This window comes from Zonotrichia leucophrys, chromosome 2, assembly GCF_028769735.1.
Source record: "Zonotrichia leucophrys gambelii isolate GWCS_2022_RI chromosome 2, RI_Zleu_2.0, whole genome shotgun sequence".
Classification (NCBI taxonomy): domain Eukaryota; kingdom Metazoa; phylum Chordata; class Aves; order Passeriformes; family Passerellidae; genus Zonotrichia; species Zonotrichia leucophrys.
This window is the reverse complement of record NC_088171.1, coordinates 131,629,780-131,646,918: the sequence shown is the minus strand read 5'-3', so window position 1 is coordinate 131,646,918 and position 17,139 is coordinate 131,629,780.

The window sequence follows — 17,139 nt, the reverse complement described above, 5'->3', positions numbered from 1 at the left end:
CAGCTTCGGAAAAGACTGTGTGAGTCCTCTTCATCCAGAAGGGATGGCATGGCTGGAAGAGAGAGTGTTTCTTGTGTGAGAACCCATTGGGACAGTTCAGCTCCTTAGCTGAGCAGAACTAAAAATGAGAAAGGACATAACTAATCAATAAAAATACATCTTAAGAACATTAGGGAAAGACTTTGTTCATGCAATAGCAAGTAGGACTACACTCTATGCATATAAATATTGGGTGGAAGTCAGTGGAAATTTCTCTGTAATGCATATGGTTGAACAGACATTCACATAGAAAAAGAGGCAGATTGCTGGTTTAGTTTTATATTTCAGTAAGTGCACTTTTCAGGCACTGCTATGTGCTCAGGTTAGAGACGTGCACAGATTAGTGGATTTACAGAGCTAATAATGAGTGATGGATGCTTTTCATAACAGCTTTTCTGGCCAGATATGTTCACTTCTGTCCTGTATTGCTTTAAATGATTTAAAGTACTAACATGGAGGTTATTCTCCCAGATCTCAAGTTCAACCTCACTACGGGACTGACTGCTGCAGGTTTTGGCATTTTCTTGCTTATCATTGTCCTTTTTTTTTTCAGTTCAGAAGATCTTATTTTCTGTCTTCTTGAATTAAAAAAAAAATAAAAAAAGAGAGAGAGAGAGAGAGACCAAGGAAAAAAATTAAAATCTCCACTGCAGCAAGGTGGGGCTACAGAATTGCTTCCTACCCTGAGAACGACTACTGCTCTCAGAGAGCTTCAACTCCACATGTTAATGGGATATGGGATCACAGTATTACTCAGGGGGCACAGCATAACCACCATTGCTAAAGTGGGACACCAGGAAATTACACACAGTACTGCTGGCAGTCTTCTGATGGGATTTATTCAGCAACTCTCCCATCTTCTGGTACTAGCATTGCTAGTGCTGGCCTTGGATAATCTTGCCCATCACAGCCAAGAAAACACCTAGGTAAGGCTAGCATTTGTTCCAACTGAAGCTTGTGATAAAATTTTCACAATGACCTATAAGGGTTAGTGAGCTGATGAGAAAAAATCCACAAGAACTTATTCCAGAAAACTCATACTCATACTTACCTTTGAGTAAGTATGAGTATGAGTTACCCTTTCAGTCAAAGCCAGTATCTCATTCAATTACATGCAAGCTTAAGGAACTTCCTATGAGTTTTTATTTTTTCAAATTTTGGTCTCATTTTAAGTATCTTCTGGATAATTTTATAGTAGAAATAATGAAAAGGAAAAAAATAATCTTATTCTCAAAATCAGAGAGAGTGAAAAATGAGATCTAGGGATCAGAAGACAAAGCTGAGTCTCTTTTACAAGATACTGAGACATTGTGAAAATGCACAGAAAGCTCTCACATCATTCCACTGCCTGACCCATCAACTTAAACTTTTGCTCATAGCTAGGCTCTGATTTCTCTAGATAATTTAGTTAACTGATTTAAAAAAAAAAGATCAGACATCCCTGAGGTAATGTGTAAGGCTCTCAGTATTTCTAAAACATTTGAAAAAGTTTAAAACTGTTTTAAAATCCATCCCTTTAATTTAAATGCATACCCATTATTATGACTGCTTGGCAAATCTAGCCTCTGCTGTAATATTAACACAGAAGGGCATCACAATAAACTGATTGTGTAAAAAACTTACTTTAGGTAAAGTATAAATTCCATCTGAGTTCCACATCACAAAATAAATTGTGTATAATTTTATAATTCCCATCTCTTCTGCTCCAGCATTTGGTCTCTTCCGGTACCACTGCGTGCTGTCCAAGAGCACGCCACAGAGTTATGGCACTCTGCTACTGACGTCGGTCCAGGATTCCAGTTCAGCTGTAAATTAGTCATCAGCAGAGAGTCATTATGAAATAATCCAGCAAGCATTTGCCCTGGAACATTGCTGAGAAATAAAAAAGTTTGCTGAAAGTCAATCTCCACTTAATAATTTATAGTATCATTTCACTTTTTATATTCCTGTGAGAAGTGCAAATTATTAATTTTTCTGAATTCAAATGAACACACACTGAGGCTAAAGCAAGTAAAATTTAAGGCAATGGGTACCTGAAAGGAAATATTAATGGTAGCTAGGAAGCAGGAATAATTTGTTAGGAGTGAATCCATGTCAAAGTCACAGATTTCCCCTGGAGAATCACAACCTTTATATTGGCTATATATTTTTATTGCACTCGATTTCAGTTTTCTTGTTAAACGAAGGTCTCCTTAAGCCTTTACGTTTCTTCTGCTTCATTCCCCATAGTTCACAAGTACAATAGTGAATGTAAGCTACAATAAAAAGGTCATTTTCTTCTTTCAGCAACAGTAACACAAGTGGCTGCATTTCCTGATTCTGGATTAAGTTCAAGATTTCAAATACGACTGGGCTCGTTTCTGATTAGAAAGTTTGATATTTATCACAGACTTACCTGTCTTCCATATCCAGTGTGAGTGAGATTGTAAAAAGGTAAACTGAAAGGAACCATTCTTTTATTCAGCAATTAACCCCATCTGAGTAAATAATACGGTGTTGTGCACTTGAGCCTTCGCTGTTATGCACTGAATTCAGAATTCAAAACGGCTTCAAAGCTGCGTTCGTGAAATGATGACAAGATGCTGCAGAAACAGCTTTTTATGTGGAATATAATGCAAGTATTGTGTTACACAGTACAGTAACAAATAGGGTATAGTTGTAATGATATAGCAGATAAAGTGTCTGGAAGTACTTACCTGAGGGAAACTCAATCTTATTTTACTTCAGGGCCTGAGGGTTATAAACACAGTGTATGGTCTTGAAACTTAAATATTAGAGGAATCACTTTATTGGGGGGAGGAGAAGGTAGTGTTTCTTATTACAGGCAAATAAAATCTCTGTGCCCAAATACACAGCAGAAATAGTCCAAATTCCTTCAGGTGGTGTCTCAGCTTGACTCTGTTTTTTCACAACAGGCTCACAAAGTCTAAGAGAAGTAAAATAATGCCATTTGTGATCTTGCAAGGGCAGCAGCCTGGACAGGCATGGGATGCAGTGGCAAGGCATGCAGTAAAGGCTGGATTGTATTGTCTGCTGTGGGGGGCATGGAGATGGATGGGGGTGGAACAAGGGGTCTCTAGGTCCCACCTAGCAGCCTGTATCAGAGCCACTGCACCAGTGGAGATACCCCCACAGTTTTAAAAAGCCCACTTCAATGTGGGAGTGCAGATTAGGCACAACACAGAACAGCAAGGGTAACTATCGTGGTAAATAAAGAAGGACCAGGATACAGACTCACAATGACATGAATAATTTAATTATTTATATTCACCCTTGAGTTGCTTTGGACTTGTTCTGTCCATTTCTGTCCCGGACATTGCTGGGGCATGGTTCAAAGCTAACTTATGCACCAGTGACTGCTTCTGAGAAGTGCTGTAGGCAGGGCTGTGCTGCTTGGGGTGGTGGGATGTACCAGACAGGCAGATGTGAGCAAAGATTTTTGGGTAGATGGTCAGACTTGGTGATCTTAAAAGTCACCTCCAACCTTGGCAATTCTAAGATCTCACAACTGTTTGTCCGTCAGCCAGAGAAACCTCAACAGTTTGGCTTATTTAAAAACTGGAATAAACCCGAGTGCCATATTTTCCCTCTCATGTATCGATTGAGACTTTGTATGATAGGAAGAAAAAGTAAAACAAATGTTAGAGTGCAAAAGATGTTATACCTATTTAAAGTCTGAAAAGAAGCAGAAAGGTGCTGCATACTTACTTGGATATTTTCAGAACACCTCTGCAACTGCATGCACTTAGTGAGACTGAGAGCCTGGGAAAAAACCCTGCTTGGATTTCTCCTCTGGCTTTCAGAGTCTGTGAGTCAGGCCCTGGGTTATTTCAGGGTGGCGTCTGTCTCGTGGCCCAACTGGAGCTGCTGTCTTTTCCTTCACAGAACAGAATCATAGAATGGCTTGGGTTGTAAGGGACTTTAAAGATCATTTAGTTCCAAACCCCTAGTACACTCAGCTGTTCAGAGCTCCATCCAACAAAGCCTTGAACACTGCCAGGGAAGGGCATCCACAGTTCTCTGAAAAATTTGTACCAGTTCCTCACCATCCTCAGGGGAAATAATTTCATATCAAAGCATACAGCTTAGTAAAAACACATTTTTGTGGGAACAGGCCACATACTAGAACTCAGTCTTGCAGGGGAAATTGTGCCTGGGTAGGTTGACAGGCCAGTCAGGACATCTTTGGTCCAGCATCAATTGTACCAACCTTCTCCAATTCTGGATGCTATCTGAAAAAATATATAAGAAAGCATTTTGCTGGAAACAGAACCCTTAGTGCTTGAAACTTGGCCACCTATACAGAAGCTAAGCAGGATCAGTGGCTATTTTTCAAAGCACAAGGTATATATATAATATCATTGTGCAAATGACATATAGTTTGGAATGGTTCTCACTGTTTTGCAATCCCTTGTGCAAATATTCCCTTAGAGGCAGATACAGGAACATCCCAAACAGAAAAAGATGTGTTGGAGGATTGCATAGGAAGCCCAGCCAGGTGGAGTTGCATAGAAAAGTTTGCCTGGGCACTGTCTAACCAGGATCTCCTGAAAACATTTGGAAGAGTGCTCTGGCTGTGCATTTACCAGCCTCACCTGAAACAAGGATCTGGCATGTTGACCAGCTTTGGTAAAAACAACAAAGCAGCCTCAAGGTAACTTGTATATACCTGTGACACAACCTCAGGACACTAAGTGACTCCTGTCTTTGGGTTATCTGATACTGCCAAGTTGTTTGCTGTCATTCCAGATATCTTAAAAGGGAGGGAGAATTTTGGCAAAATGCTCTAGTAGAAGAGCAAGCTGTGGGGGCCAGAGTATTGGTGTATGTGGGGTGAAGGGATAGCACAGAGTACCAACAATGACTTGCAGAGCTATGAGGGTGGAACTGACTGTGCTTAGTTTTCCAAATAATATCTTTGTCATCACAAAATCACAGAATTAGTTTAGATTAGACTTAGTTTAGGTTTATTATTAATTAAGATTAGCTTACATCAGAATGTGTCCATGTGGGTTTTAATGTCTCCAGAGAGGGAGAGTCCACAATGTCCCTAGGCAGCCTATTCCAGTGTTCTGCCACCCTCAGTGTAAAGAAGTTCTTCCTCATGTTGAGATGAAACTTCTTGTATTTTACTTTATGGTCATTGCCCCTTGTCCTATCACTGGTCACCAATGAAAATAGTCTGGCACTGTCATCTTGGCACCAATGTCTATGAGGTATTTATAGGTGTTGGTGAGATCCCCTCTCAGTCTTCTCCAAACTAAACAGGCCCAGCTCCCCCAGTCTCTCCTCATGAAAGAGATGCACCAGATACCTCATCATCTTTGTGCCCCTCTCCAGTAGCTCCTTGTCCTTCCTGTACTGAGAAGTCCAGAACTGCACAGGGCTCTCCAGATGTGGCCTCACTGGGGCTCAGCAGAGGGGCAGGATCACCTCCCTCAACCTGCTGGTCACTGTTCCTGATGCACCCCAGGATGCCATTGGCACTCCTGGCCACAGGGGCACTGCTGGCTCATGGTCAGCTTGTCTTACCAAGACTTCCAGATCTTTCTGCAGAGGTGCTCTCTAATGTGTCAGACTCCAGCCTGTACTGGTACTTGGGATTATTCCTCCCCAGATGCAGTACAACTGACTTTTCTCAGAGAGCAAGACATTTCTCAGGACCCTGAAATTTGGACTCATTCCCATGCTTTTTGGAGCTCTTAGCATTCTTGAAGAGCTTTCTGCTTCCTGTGCCAACCATGTGGGTCATTTGTCACCTAGGCTGGGCTGGAGAAAGGCTGGGGCATCAAGGCAGGATAGGTGCTCAACTTTTAGAGAGTGCATTTACTTACATAAATGTCTCTAGCAGACTGTGTCTTTCTGTGAGAAGTTAATTGCATCTTGGTCTAGCGGAAAATAATGTAACATTTTGTTTCTCGGTTATATGATACTTAGTATGTTACATAAGTGAAGAAAACTGGTGAATAAATATGGCATCTCATTTAGTCCCATTCCTCATTTAAATTTTTGCAAAGACTAGTCAACCACCATAAATGTTTCAGACAACTGAGAAGTCACTAGCTAAGGTACTAAGTATCCAGTGAAATAGGTGTTTCTCACTTTGAGTCATTTTCTGGTTTGAAATGTGAGGATTTCTACATCTGGTAGGATTAAGAAAAATATATGTAACACAACTGTAAGGATCCTTAATATCTGTGTAATTACCTGATGGAATCTTTTAATCCTGTTAACTCTTGGCATCTTTGCAATGAAGCAATGTTAGATGTACTAATGCCTTAGAAAGACTACAAAAAAGATAGGATAACTTACCTGAATGGAATATTATGTCATGAATGGATTGAAGCTAATAAGACACAAAATGAAACATACTGAAAGAGCACAGAAAGGGGAATTCTATTATCTATCATCTTTTCTCACTGATTTCTTTAAATGCTTTGTTTTATACTCTAGATTGAATATGAATTCAAGTGTTAAATAGGATTCCTTGTTTGAGATTGGTTATTCATCATATCAAGGTTGTTCTATCCAGAAACAATTGTAATGTGACTTTCAACATTTGTTTCCTAATGTATTTTTCTATCAACACTTGAGTACTGCACTTAGGCAAAACACAGATGGAAAGAAGTCAATGCATCAAAATAAGACAATTTAAACATGTGACAGAAATATGAAGAGAGTATAAACTCATTCTTATGAGCCTCTTAGGATATTGTTTCATTTTGAAATGAAATATGAAATATGATTTCATTTTGAAATGAAAAAATATCCATGAGAAAAGTTCTGTGTAATTAAATATATGGGGTTTCATAACATTAAAAGTTTTGGGCCATTTTTAATTTAAAAAAATAGAAAAAAAGTCAGAAATTGTTGAATCAGAAAATATCAAACCAGTTGCTTAGCAGATTCTTCAAACAATTCTTAGCAGAATTTCCTCTCTTAATTACTAAGGAAAGTTTTAAGAAAGCCCAAATGGTTTCATGAAACCTTCTAGTTTTGACAGACCTTCATTTTTCCCATGGCAGATGTGTCTGCTCATATTTCCTTTAAAGCCCCAACCTGCACAAGGATCCACAGAGAGAAGCATATTATTATTTTGTTATTTGATTTCAGGTAGCAGATTAATCAGGCAACTTACTATCTTTATAGTAAGTTGGTCTTTTATTGGTCTGAACATGGCTGGGCCACAGGTTCCACATATCTGTTGTAGTCAGTAACTAAGCAAACTTTTCTCTGAACATAAGATAAACATTAGGCTCAATTTTTTTTTTTTTTTTCTCCAGGCAGCACAGAGCAGTTATCCGAGTGCTGACTTAGTGCTATAATCAACTCTGGTCTGGAGGAATGAGAGCATTTTCATTCCATACTTGTTCTCTCCAATGAAGTTATTGAAAAGGCATGAAATAGTGACTGTGAGCACTCTCCAAAACTTGAGCAAACATCACCAGGTTTTATTTCCTGCACTCCAGAGACAGCATGCCTGTGAGCCAACAGACAATAATGGCATTAGATCATTTCTAGGCAGAAACAGGCTTCAAGGAAGGACTTCAATGTAAATTCAATGCTTCTAGCTATCAGTCCTTAAGCCACACAGCCACTGGTATCTGGATCTGCTTTGCAACTTCACTTGATTTTGCAGAGAAGGACTCAGACCTCTCATCCTTCTAAAGTCCAGATGTGTTTAAAATAGAAAAATCAAAATAAGATCCTTTGTGTGTATGAAATAATTCTACCCAGATTTCCAAGGTATTTTTTTCATTCTTTTCCCTACTTACACTGTTGGCCAATATCTTACTTCCCTTTTTTCACTAGTCCAACAGCTGCTGGGGACCCAAAGGAGGTGAAAATACAGAATACCCAGGAGAATGCCAGTAAAGCTGGCAGCAGAATGCCTGGAATACGAAGGCATAGCAGGGTAGAAATGCTGGAAGTTGACGCTAGGTGAATTCCAAATAAAAATAGGCTGAAAAGCTTTAACAAAATTGAGCAGAAAGAAGTGAGTTTCGCACAGGAGAAATGCACACACTTGTGGGAGATGCTTGTTGGGAAGCAGGGTAAGAGAAGACCTACCTCTGCTCCCTACTCAAAGAGCCTCTTGCTGTGTAAGTTTAAGGAGATAGTTTCTCTGCTCACCTCAGAGCATTTACCTCACAGAGACTCTGCTTCCCGCCTGCCAGCTGCTGGGGATGGCTTACAGCCCCTCCTGAGGACTAACCATAGCACAGACAGCGTGCTGGCCCTGCAGCAGGGCTCTGGGCTGGGCTGCCCACAGAAGGATGGTGGCTACCTGTCGGATCTCAAGATCTCAGTCCTGAGATGCTGAGCCTCCGAGACCCTGGGGGGGCTCGGGACTCCTGGAATGTTGCCAGAAGTGTCTGGTAGCTGGACTTTGGTCCTGCACAGGAGACGACAAGGATGAGGGCTTCACCGGGTGAATGGTGAAGGGATTAGTTAATTAGAGGGTGAGACACAAGGTTTAAGATTTATGTACAGGGGGGTTTAGAGGAGTAAGATGGAGGAATTGGGGTGTGTCCTGTCCTTCTTCTTCTTCCTCTTCTCCTCCATCTCCTTTGGCCACGGTGGCACCTCTGGATTGGTTATTACTAAGAGTACACCGAGTTATAACAATAGATGGTATTGGGGAGAAATGATAAATATTGTACACGTAACAAAGGGTATAAAGATACGTGGCTGCCCAGGAGGGGAGAGACAGTGTGCCCATGGCTGACTGCTGAGCAGATCTCTGGTGGCTGAAAGAACATCTTTTAGATAAACAATTAATAAACATAAAAACCAAAAGAAGAACTGAAGCCTCTTCTCGTCCTTCGATACGCGGGCTGCCCCAAGGCCACCCCGGGCCTTTCCAGGCCTCTCAAACAGCCGAGATAAAACGGACAGCTACCCATGCAAAGACAGGCAGCTAAAAACCTCCATGACCTGGATACAAATGCAGGATTTTAGTTTGGAGCTTTGTATCCTTCTGCGAGAGCTTTTCTCTGACTCCTCTAAGGCTAAAATAGAGAACTGCTAGGTTGAGCTACAATAAAAAAAGTGATGGGATTTTAAACTACGGAAGTCTGGTTTCATAAGGGATAAGCATCTTATTATGCACTTTCACCCAGCTGTGGAAAATCAGATTAACTAATAGCCATGTAGCATGGAACTATCATCACACACAAGACCGTGAAATGCATTTTTTACAGTCAAAGAAAACAACTTTCATGCATGTATTTAATACCTCTTATCCTGCTGAATTTACAAAATATAGGATTTTTTCCTATTATTCCCAGTGTTTACTTATTGGTTGCTCCTCTTGAGATTAATGTTTTTAGGAGCATATATTGCACATTTCTATTAGAATTAATATGTGTGATTCCTCAGACTCAGCTGATTTGAATGAATTCCATAGGAGACAAACTATTACATGCACTGACCCAGACAGGGGGCATCCACCATGCATGCTGGTGAAATGTATGGATATCCAATAGATATTTTACAGTTATAATTGAAGTGCATATGAAAAAATGCCTATGAATCTGGAAGAAGAAAGATGGGAAATATGTCTCTATCAGTACTGCAAGAGTCCACTCACTTTTGACAAGGTTACTGCTATGTTCTGAGTGAACTGGAAAAACTGGGTAGTACTCAAAATGTATTTGTTCACAGGCTTGTAGAATCATTAGGAAAAATTAAAAACTATATAAGTGCCAAGGAGTAGCTCAGCATGTACAAATAACAGAAAACTTGCCCAGCTGGGGGTATTGGCAGAGGAGCTGAACAAGATCTGGAAGCAAAAATCTGTCTTTTCTGTAACTTTCTCCTGTATTTAGTACCACTGCTATTGCCATAACATCCATGTGGCTCTGCTATGCTCAGGCAAAGCTGATACTAGCTCTGCCCAGTTTTTCCTGAAGAGAAAAGGAGGCCTGTCCTGTTCCACAAGAAGTTCCACAGGACAAGGCAAGCATGGGCACCCAGGTGGGAAGAAGCAAAAGCAGAGAATGGGTTTTATAATTGGCAACCCTCTTTCCATAATCTTTTGCCATGACTGTCCCTGTAACATTAAAATAACACCATCATTGCTGACAAGTAGTACAGGCAAAGTTAATGCTGCACTATCAACACAGGACTACAGACTTTGAAAAAGACATGTTTTGTCACAGCTTCTTGGAGACTAGCTAGCCTGTGACAGGCTAACGAGTGTGTGAAACCATACTCACCCCCTTTTTGTGTTAGCTGTGGGACTTCTCAGTCTTGCTTGTATTTCCTTCAAGGCTTTTCCAGCTCAGTGTAAGATAGTTCACAATCTCTGCAAATATATGGGGAAGGGATTTTTCCTCTCAGAGTCCAAATGGCAGTTATATACTTTTCAGAGCTCATGGAGATGTTCTGACTTCCCCTGAAGCATGAGAGATCAACTACAGGCAACAATGGGAATGCAGAAGGGGCACACATGCTTTAAGATAATATTGAAGTTTCTCAGCCTGAATCCTCACTTCTTGCTCATCAGATTAATATTGATCCACAAATTTGGGTTAGGAAGGAATTTTCATTTTGAGAGAGGTTCTGTGGGGGGTAAGGGGTTGCCTGAAATTTCTCATGCTGGAGCTCTTTTCCCATATCTCTTGGATTTGTAGATACTGGGACTCTCAGCCTACCCTAGTCTTTGCTTGTAGCTTTGACTGTTAAACTACCTGAAGACTGAAATTTTCTACTTTAATCAGTCTTTGATCCTAAAGAATAGAAACATATTTGTGACAACCTCTAGCTTATGTACTCGCAGAAGTTAGACTCATTGATCAAACAAATCCTTTTGGAGCAAAATTCCAGTCAGATCTATTTCAGGGGTTTCTGTTCCATTCCTGTACAAAGTTAGAGTCCTTGAAACATTGTATTCCAAATTATGTTGCTGTTGAGTGTGTATGGCCAGCAGTTACATAGGCTGGACTGTCCCCATCATCACAGAGAAGGGGCTCTACTTGCAGGTGTTCCCTGTGGTTAGAAGGAGGCTAAGCCAACATCTGCCACTTTCTGAAGGTCTGGGGGAGCAATAAGGACATCTCACTCACCCCTGGACTTACTCTGGCTCTACTCTGGACATTACTCTTGCTTTCTCCTTCTGCTCCTCTGGTGCCTTCCAGGCTGCAAATTGTCCTGCCTTGCTCTCTTTCCACAGATTAGTTTTCTATAACCTGACTGGAAGGATGAATTTCTTACCAACTGTTTTGTCTGTGTCCATGAATGGATCTCAAAACCTTCCAGTGCACATACAGAATGAAAAGACTTACAGACTTGCCTCCAACCATTTGTTTCCTAAAGAAAAGATTGTCTGCTGTGTAATCATAAATGCTGTGGACTGATTTCTTCTTTCTTGACATCACCCTACATTTATAGCTGTACTTCTCAGTTTGGTTTTACAAATTCCTGAGGGGTGCCCAACTAAAGAAGCCCTGCTTTACTCCAGGAACAGCTCAAACTGTTGGCAGAGTGGAAAGTTCACTGGTCTTAGGGATGTTCTTTTACAAATATGCAGCACTCAGCAACCTATTCAAGCTCATTGCAATTACTTCCATGAAGCATCACCAGGGGACAATGAGGAGCGTTAAATATCAGTTTGATATTTGGCATGGGAGTTTAATTTTAAGCTCAGCCCTGGCCACTGGTGGTTAAAAAGATCTAGCTGAAGGAACAATGATAAAATGGTTTTCACTGTGACACTGGCAGGCCATTTGTAAAATATGGATGATGATAATTCAACCTTTGTAATGAAACAGGGATGTTGCGGTGTGTTGCAATGTCCTGTTTTACCTTCTCCCTTCCCCCTCGCCCCTCGCTGAGTGTGCCCTGTCAATCAGGCTAACATACCAGCAAGGCGTCGTGTGATAGGTGTCCCTAGTCCCTTGAGACCCTGCCCCTTCACCTGGTTGGTGGCTCACCTGTCCCCTCCCCTTCCCCTGCCCTGAGTTTAAAATGTTAATGAGACCATGCGGCCGCCATTCTGTTAGCAGCAGTGGCCCGGTGCAGACATCTCTGTATCCATAGAATAAACATCTGGCAACCTTCTAGCAGAATCCACTCCCTTTCTCTCCACCATCGCCAGAAGCTCTCTCTCCTGAGGTAAACGCAGTCCTGACAAGCCTGGACTTGAGCCTGTGCCCCGCTGCACTCTCCTCTCAGCCAAGGTATCTCTGGGGTAAAACGCCACAGTGCTGCCTTTGGCCCAGCAGCGAGGGTCAGAACTGGCCCAGGCACCATCTAACTGGTTATATTGGGATTCATATTCCAATATATTGGCGTCCCTGTGGGTGGGCAAAGTGACTTTGCAGCCCTAGAACGGACTCGCAGTTCCTCAGAGAAGTTTCTGCCAGCCGTGCATCCAGCTGAAAGGAGCCTGGCTTCAAGACTCCCAGCTAGAGACTTTGGGAATACTCCCAGAAAAAGTTTCGTGGACTGTTCGGCGCCTTCTGGAAAGTCCAGCTTCATTGTGGTGAGCAGATTTTCCAGAGGAAGAAAAGGGGAGCCTCTCTTGCACCCAGAGAGAGGTCCTTTTCCGGTGGAGACCTGCCTGCCTGTACCCAGCCTACAGCTTCCATTTCACATGAGTATCTCTGCTTTCGGTAGAGCAGAAGCTCAAAAACAGACTCTGCCGTGAGTTCTGTTCCTTTTTGCCTTTGCATTTTTGGCTGCGCAGCCCCACAGACAAGAATTCATAGCGTTCTAGTTTTAGCTTTCCTGCTCTGTGTTTCACTGTTTTTTAGAATTCGCGCCGGAGCAGGATCGCTCTCTGCCCTTCCCCCCCCCAGCTCAGCAGCGTGCTCAGACACGTGTTAGGAGACTCTCTTTCTCTTTCTCTTTGCGGGGGAGGGGTGGGGCTCTCTTTCCACGTGGCCGGGGGACCTGCGGGGTCGGGAGTGCTCTGCACACGCGGCGGCGGGGGGGGCGTCCCGCCTTCGGCTTGCCACGTGGAGTGGCTGCTGTCTCTGCTCCGCGGGGGGGTTGCATTCCACGGTGGGGTAGGCTTTGTGTCTGCCTCGGCTCGGCAGGGCGTGCCCTGCTGCTGCTGCCCGGGAATTTTAAAAGCAGTATATACAGCTGCATTGTGAAGCTTTTGTCTGCTCGTTATCGCTTTCTATCTGTGGTTTTTTTTAGAAATTGGTAGCTGATTTTAGCTTTGTTTTTAGTCAGGCGGGATTAAGTACTTTGCTTTTTACATCTAACATGGGTTCCAAACTTAGCATTGTACAAAGGGGAGTGTATTATAATATTGTTAGCATTTTAGTCAAGAGTAATGTGAAATTCTCTAAAGGAAAATTGAAACAGTTTATAAGATGGCTTTTTCTGCAGTTCCCAAACGTTTCCCCTGAAGAAATCCACAATATTCAATTCTGGGATAAAGTTGGGAATGAATTGATAACCTTAGGACAATCTGGCAAACCACCCTCAGCTAAATTTGTGTTCTGGAGTTTACAAATTCGAACAGCATTGCTCAAACAAAAGGACATGGAGAAAAAGCCAAATGTAAAGCCATGTACCTCTGCTCTCCCTGTTCCTCCCTGCCATAAAACTCCTAAACCTCTTTCCCCAAAACTTGGTATTTTAAAGAGTGCAAACTCATTGGGAAGTCGGCTCCCAGAGTGTGCAAGAATACCTGAGTTGTTTTGTTCACAAAGCCCTGGCCAGGCTGCGTGTCTTTCCCAATCCCCTGTATCCCCTCCTCTAAATCCCAGAGCACGTGTTAGCTTTCCGGAGAGCAGTGATGTCCAAAATGGCCCCCAGTCCCTAGGGGGTCCACAAGATGGTGGATGCCACGTGGCATCTTCCCAAACCTGGTCTTCTTCTTCCCAAAATCCTCTTAAGCATCCCAAAATTCCTGCCCCATCCCCCTCTCCTCCTGTTCCTCGTGACACCTTCCCCCCTCCCCCCACCTTTCCTGCAGTACCCTCAGCTCCGCCCCTCTACTCCTCCCAGGGGGCGTCTGCTGACGTGATGTCACCAGGTGACCCCGCCCCCTGCCAGCCCCTTGACCCCGCCCCCTGTTCCCACGGTATCCCCGCCCCCTGCCAGCCCCTTGACCCCGCCCCTTGTTCCCACGGTTTCCCCGCCCCTTGCCGGCTCCCTGTCCCCGCCCCCTCCCCGGGTTCCCACGGTGGGGACACACCCACTGTCTGTCCCCAAACCTGTAGCTGTGATCCCAATGCTTCTGATTCTGGGGATACAGAGCAGGGGACAGCAGACCCAATGCATGGTGCCATGTTGTCACTGGCTCCTGTTACGTTTCAGCCTGCAGCTCAAGCTGGAGCAGCCCAACTGCTAATTGGAGCTCCTTTGGACGACAATTGATTAAAGAGATCTGTAAATCTCATAAAGAATATGGTCCACACAGTCCATATTTCCGTGGCCTTTTAAATTCTGAATTAAGTAAGACTGTTGTAGTTCCACATGATTTAAAACAGGTTTTTTCATGTCTCATGACATCCATGGAATTCAAATTATGGGAATCAGCATTGAAACAACTGCTAAAAGATGCTCTCCCAAGCTTACAGGCTGATCCAAACACAGCAAAGGACAACAATGGTAACCCTATTACCCTTGAGCACCTCTGTGGTGAGGGCCAGTGGTCTTCTCCCTCAGTCCAAGCTGCTGCAATTCCTGCAGAAACACTTGAGAAAGTAAAAGAAGCAGCTGAAAAAGCATTCTTTTCCCTCCAACCTGAGGGGCCTTTTGAGCCCTATAGTAAAATCAAACAACTACCATCAGAACCTTTTTTGAAATTTGTAGAAAGGCTAACTAGAGCCATTGAAATACAGGTTAAAAAGGAAAATGCTAGGGAAGCAATTTTAGAAGAAATAGCGTTTACAAATGCAAATGAACAGTGTCGAGCGGCAATCCTGAGCCTTCCTATGGAACCTTCCCCTACATTAAAAGATATGCTTCTAGTCTGTAACAGGAAAGTGCCTCTGATGAGTGTGGCTGAAGACTCCAGACCAAAGCTGCTGCCAAGACCACCCCAGCGTGTTGCTGTTGCCAGCCCTGCACCTTCTCCCTCAGCACAGCAGTACCCTGGGCAGCAGCGGAGACCAGCAATGGTTGAGCCCACTAAACCATGCCTGCTTTGTAATAAGCTAGGACACTGGAGTAACCAGTGCCCCCTGAAAAAGGAATTTGATGAATTTAAAAATAGCAGGGGAAGAGAACTGCAAGCCCTCCCTGGGGGTCAACAACAAAAAAACTGAAAGTAAAGCGCCAGCCTGCCAGGCGTGCAGACATAAAAAGAGCAGGCCAAGAGAATAAGGGTAGCAAAACAAATCAAGCGCGCGATAATATTAACATTTCTGTAAGTGAAGCAGGTGCTTCAAAGACCAAGTCTGCTAGTCCACTGTTAAAAGTGAAACAAAATAACCTTTGTTGTGATTTAAGTGATTCTGTATTAACCGCATCTTCTGTCAATGAGCCTTACAGGTTGCAGCTGACAGAGTCACTCCACCTGAAGGACACTGACTGGCATTTTGTCTCTGTAAATCCTGAACAGAAGGGTACTTGGAACCAAATTCGTTGTAAGTACATCATCACTGGGGACAAAAATACACCACAAGAGATCGAAATTGCTCCGGGAATGACAACATCAGATCCCAAGCAATTTGTTCTCAGCCTGCACTGTTTCCACCCACCCCTGTTTCTTCCCAAGGGACAAATTGTTGCTCAAGCTATCCCTGTGCCATCTTTACCTGAAAATGTCGATAAACAAGGGCCCACAGTCGCCCGGGTCCAAGTTATTAGGACAGAAAAACCCAAATTGTGGTGCAATGTCAGTGGGGGTGGGGAGTCTAAACGCATTGAGATGCTTGTAGACACAGGTGCAGACTGCACAGTGATTCCAGTACAAGACTGGCCAGCACACTGGCCTTTACAAAATGTTGCTGGTCACCTTCGAGGTGTAGGAGGTCTGCAATTGGCAAGGCAATCCAAAAGCATTATTCAATTCGAGGGTCCAAACGGACAATTGGCAAATATCCGTCCATTTGTGTTAGATTATTCAGAACCTTTGTTAGGGAGAGATTTAATGGCCCAATGGGGTGTCACAATTGATATTCCAGACTCTCCACAGCATTTTTGTGCAGCAGTCATTGAACAACAGCACCCCACCCAAAAACTTAAGTGGAAAACAGACGAACCAGTTGATGTGAAACAGTGGCCACTCAGTAAACAAAAAATAAAGGTGCTTGAGGAGCTAGTACAAGAGCAACTAAGAAAGGGCCACATTGTGGAGACCATGTCCCCATGGAACTCTCCAGTGTTTGTCATCCAAAAAGCTGACAAAAAGAGGTGGCGACTCCTCTGTGACCTCCGACAAATTAATAATGTAATTGAAGATATGGGTTCTCCTCAACCTGGTATGCCATCCCCAACAATGCTTCCCCAAGATTGGAAATTAGCTGTTATTGATATTAAAGATTGTTTTTTCCAAATCCCATTGCACCCTGATGATGCACCGTGTTTGGCATTCTCTGTCCCTTCTATCAATTCAGAAGCTCCTATGAAAAGGTACCATTGGACCGTTCTTCCTCAGGGATTAAAGGTATCTCCAGCTATCTGCCAGTGGTATGTCTCTTCCCTGCTTTCCCCAGTGCGTGCAGCCGCAGAGAAGGCCATCATCTATCATTATATGGATGATATCCTTGTGTGTGCCCCCAATGATGATTTACTAACACATGCGCTTGACCTAACGATCGATGCATTGATTGTTGCAGGGTTCGAGCTCCAGGAAAAGAAAATTCAAAAGATGCCACCTTGGAAGTATTTGGGCTTAGAAATTGGAAATAGGACCATTGTTCCTCAAAAACTTGAAATCAATCCAAGGATCAAAACCCTTGCGGATGTCCACAAGTTGTGTGGGTCTTTGAATTGGGTAAGACCATGGCTTGGTCTGACTAATGAAGACCTTGCCCCTCTTTTCAATTTATTGAAAGGGGGAGAGGACCCAGGTGCTCCTAGGTCTATTACCCCAGAGGCACGGAAAGCTCTAGAAAAAGTTCAGATTGCAATGTCCACAAGATAGGCCCACCGATGCCGGCCTGATCTGCCATTCAAATTTATCATCCT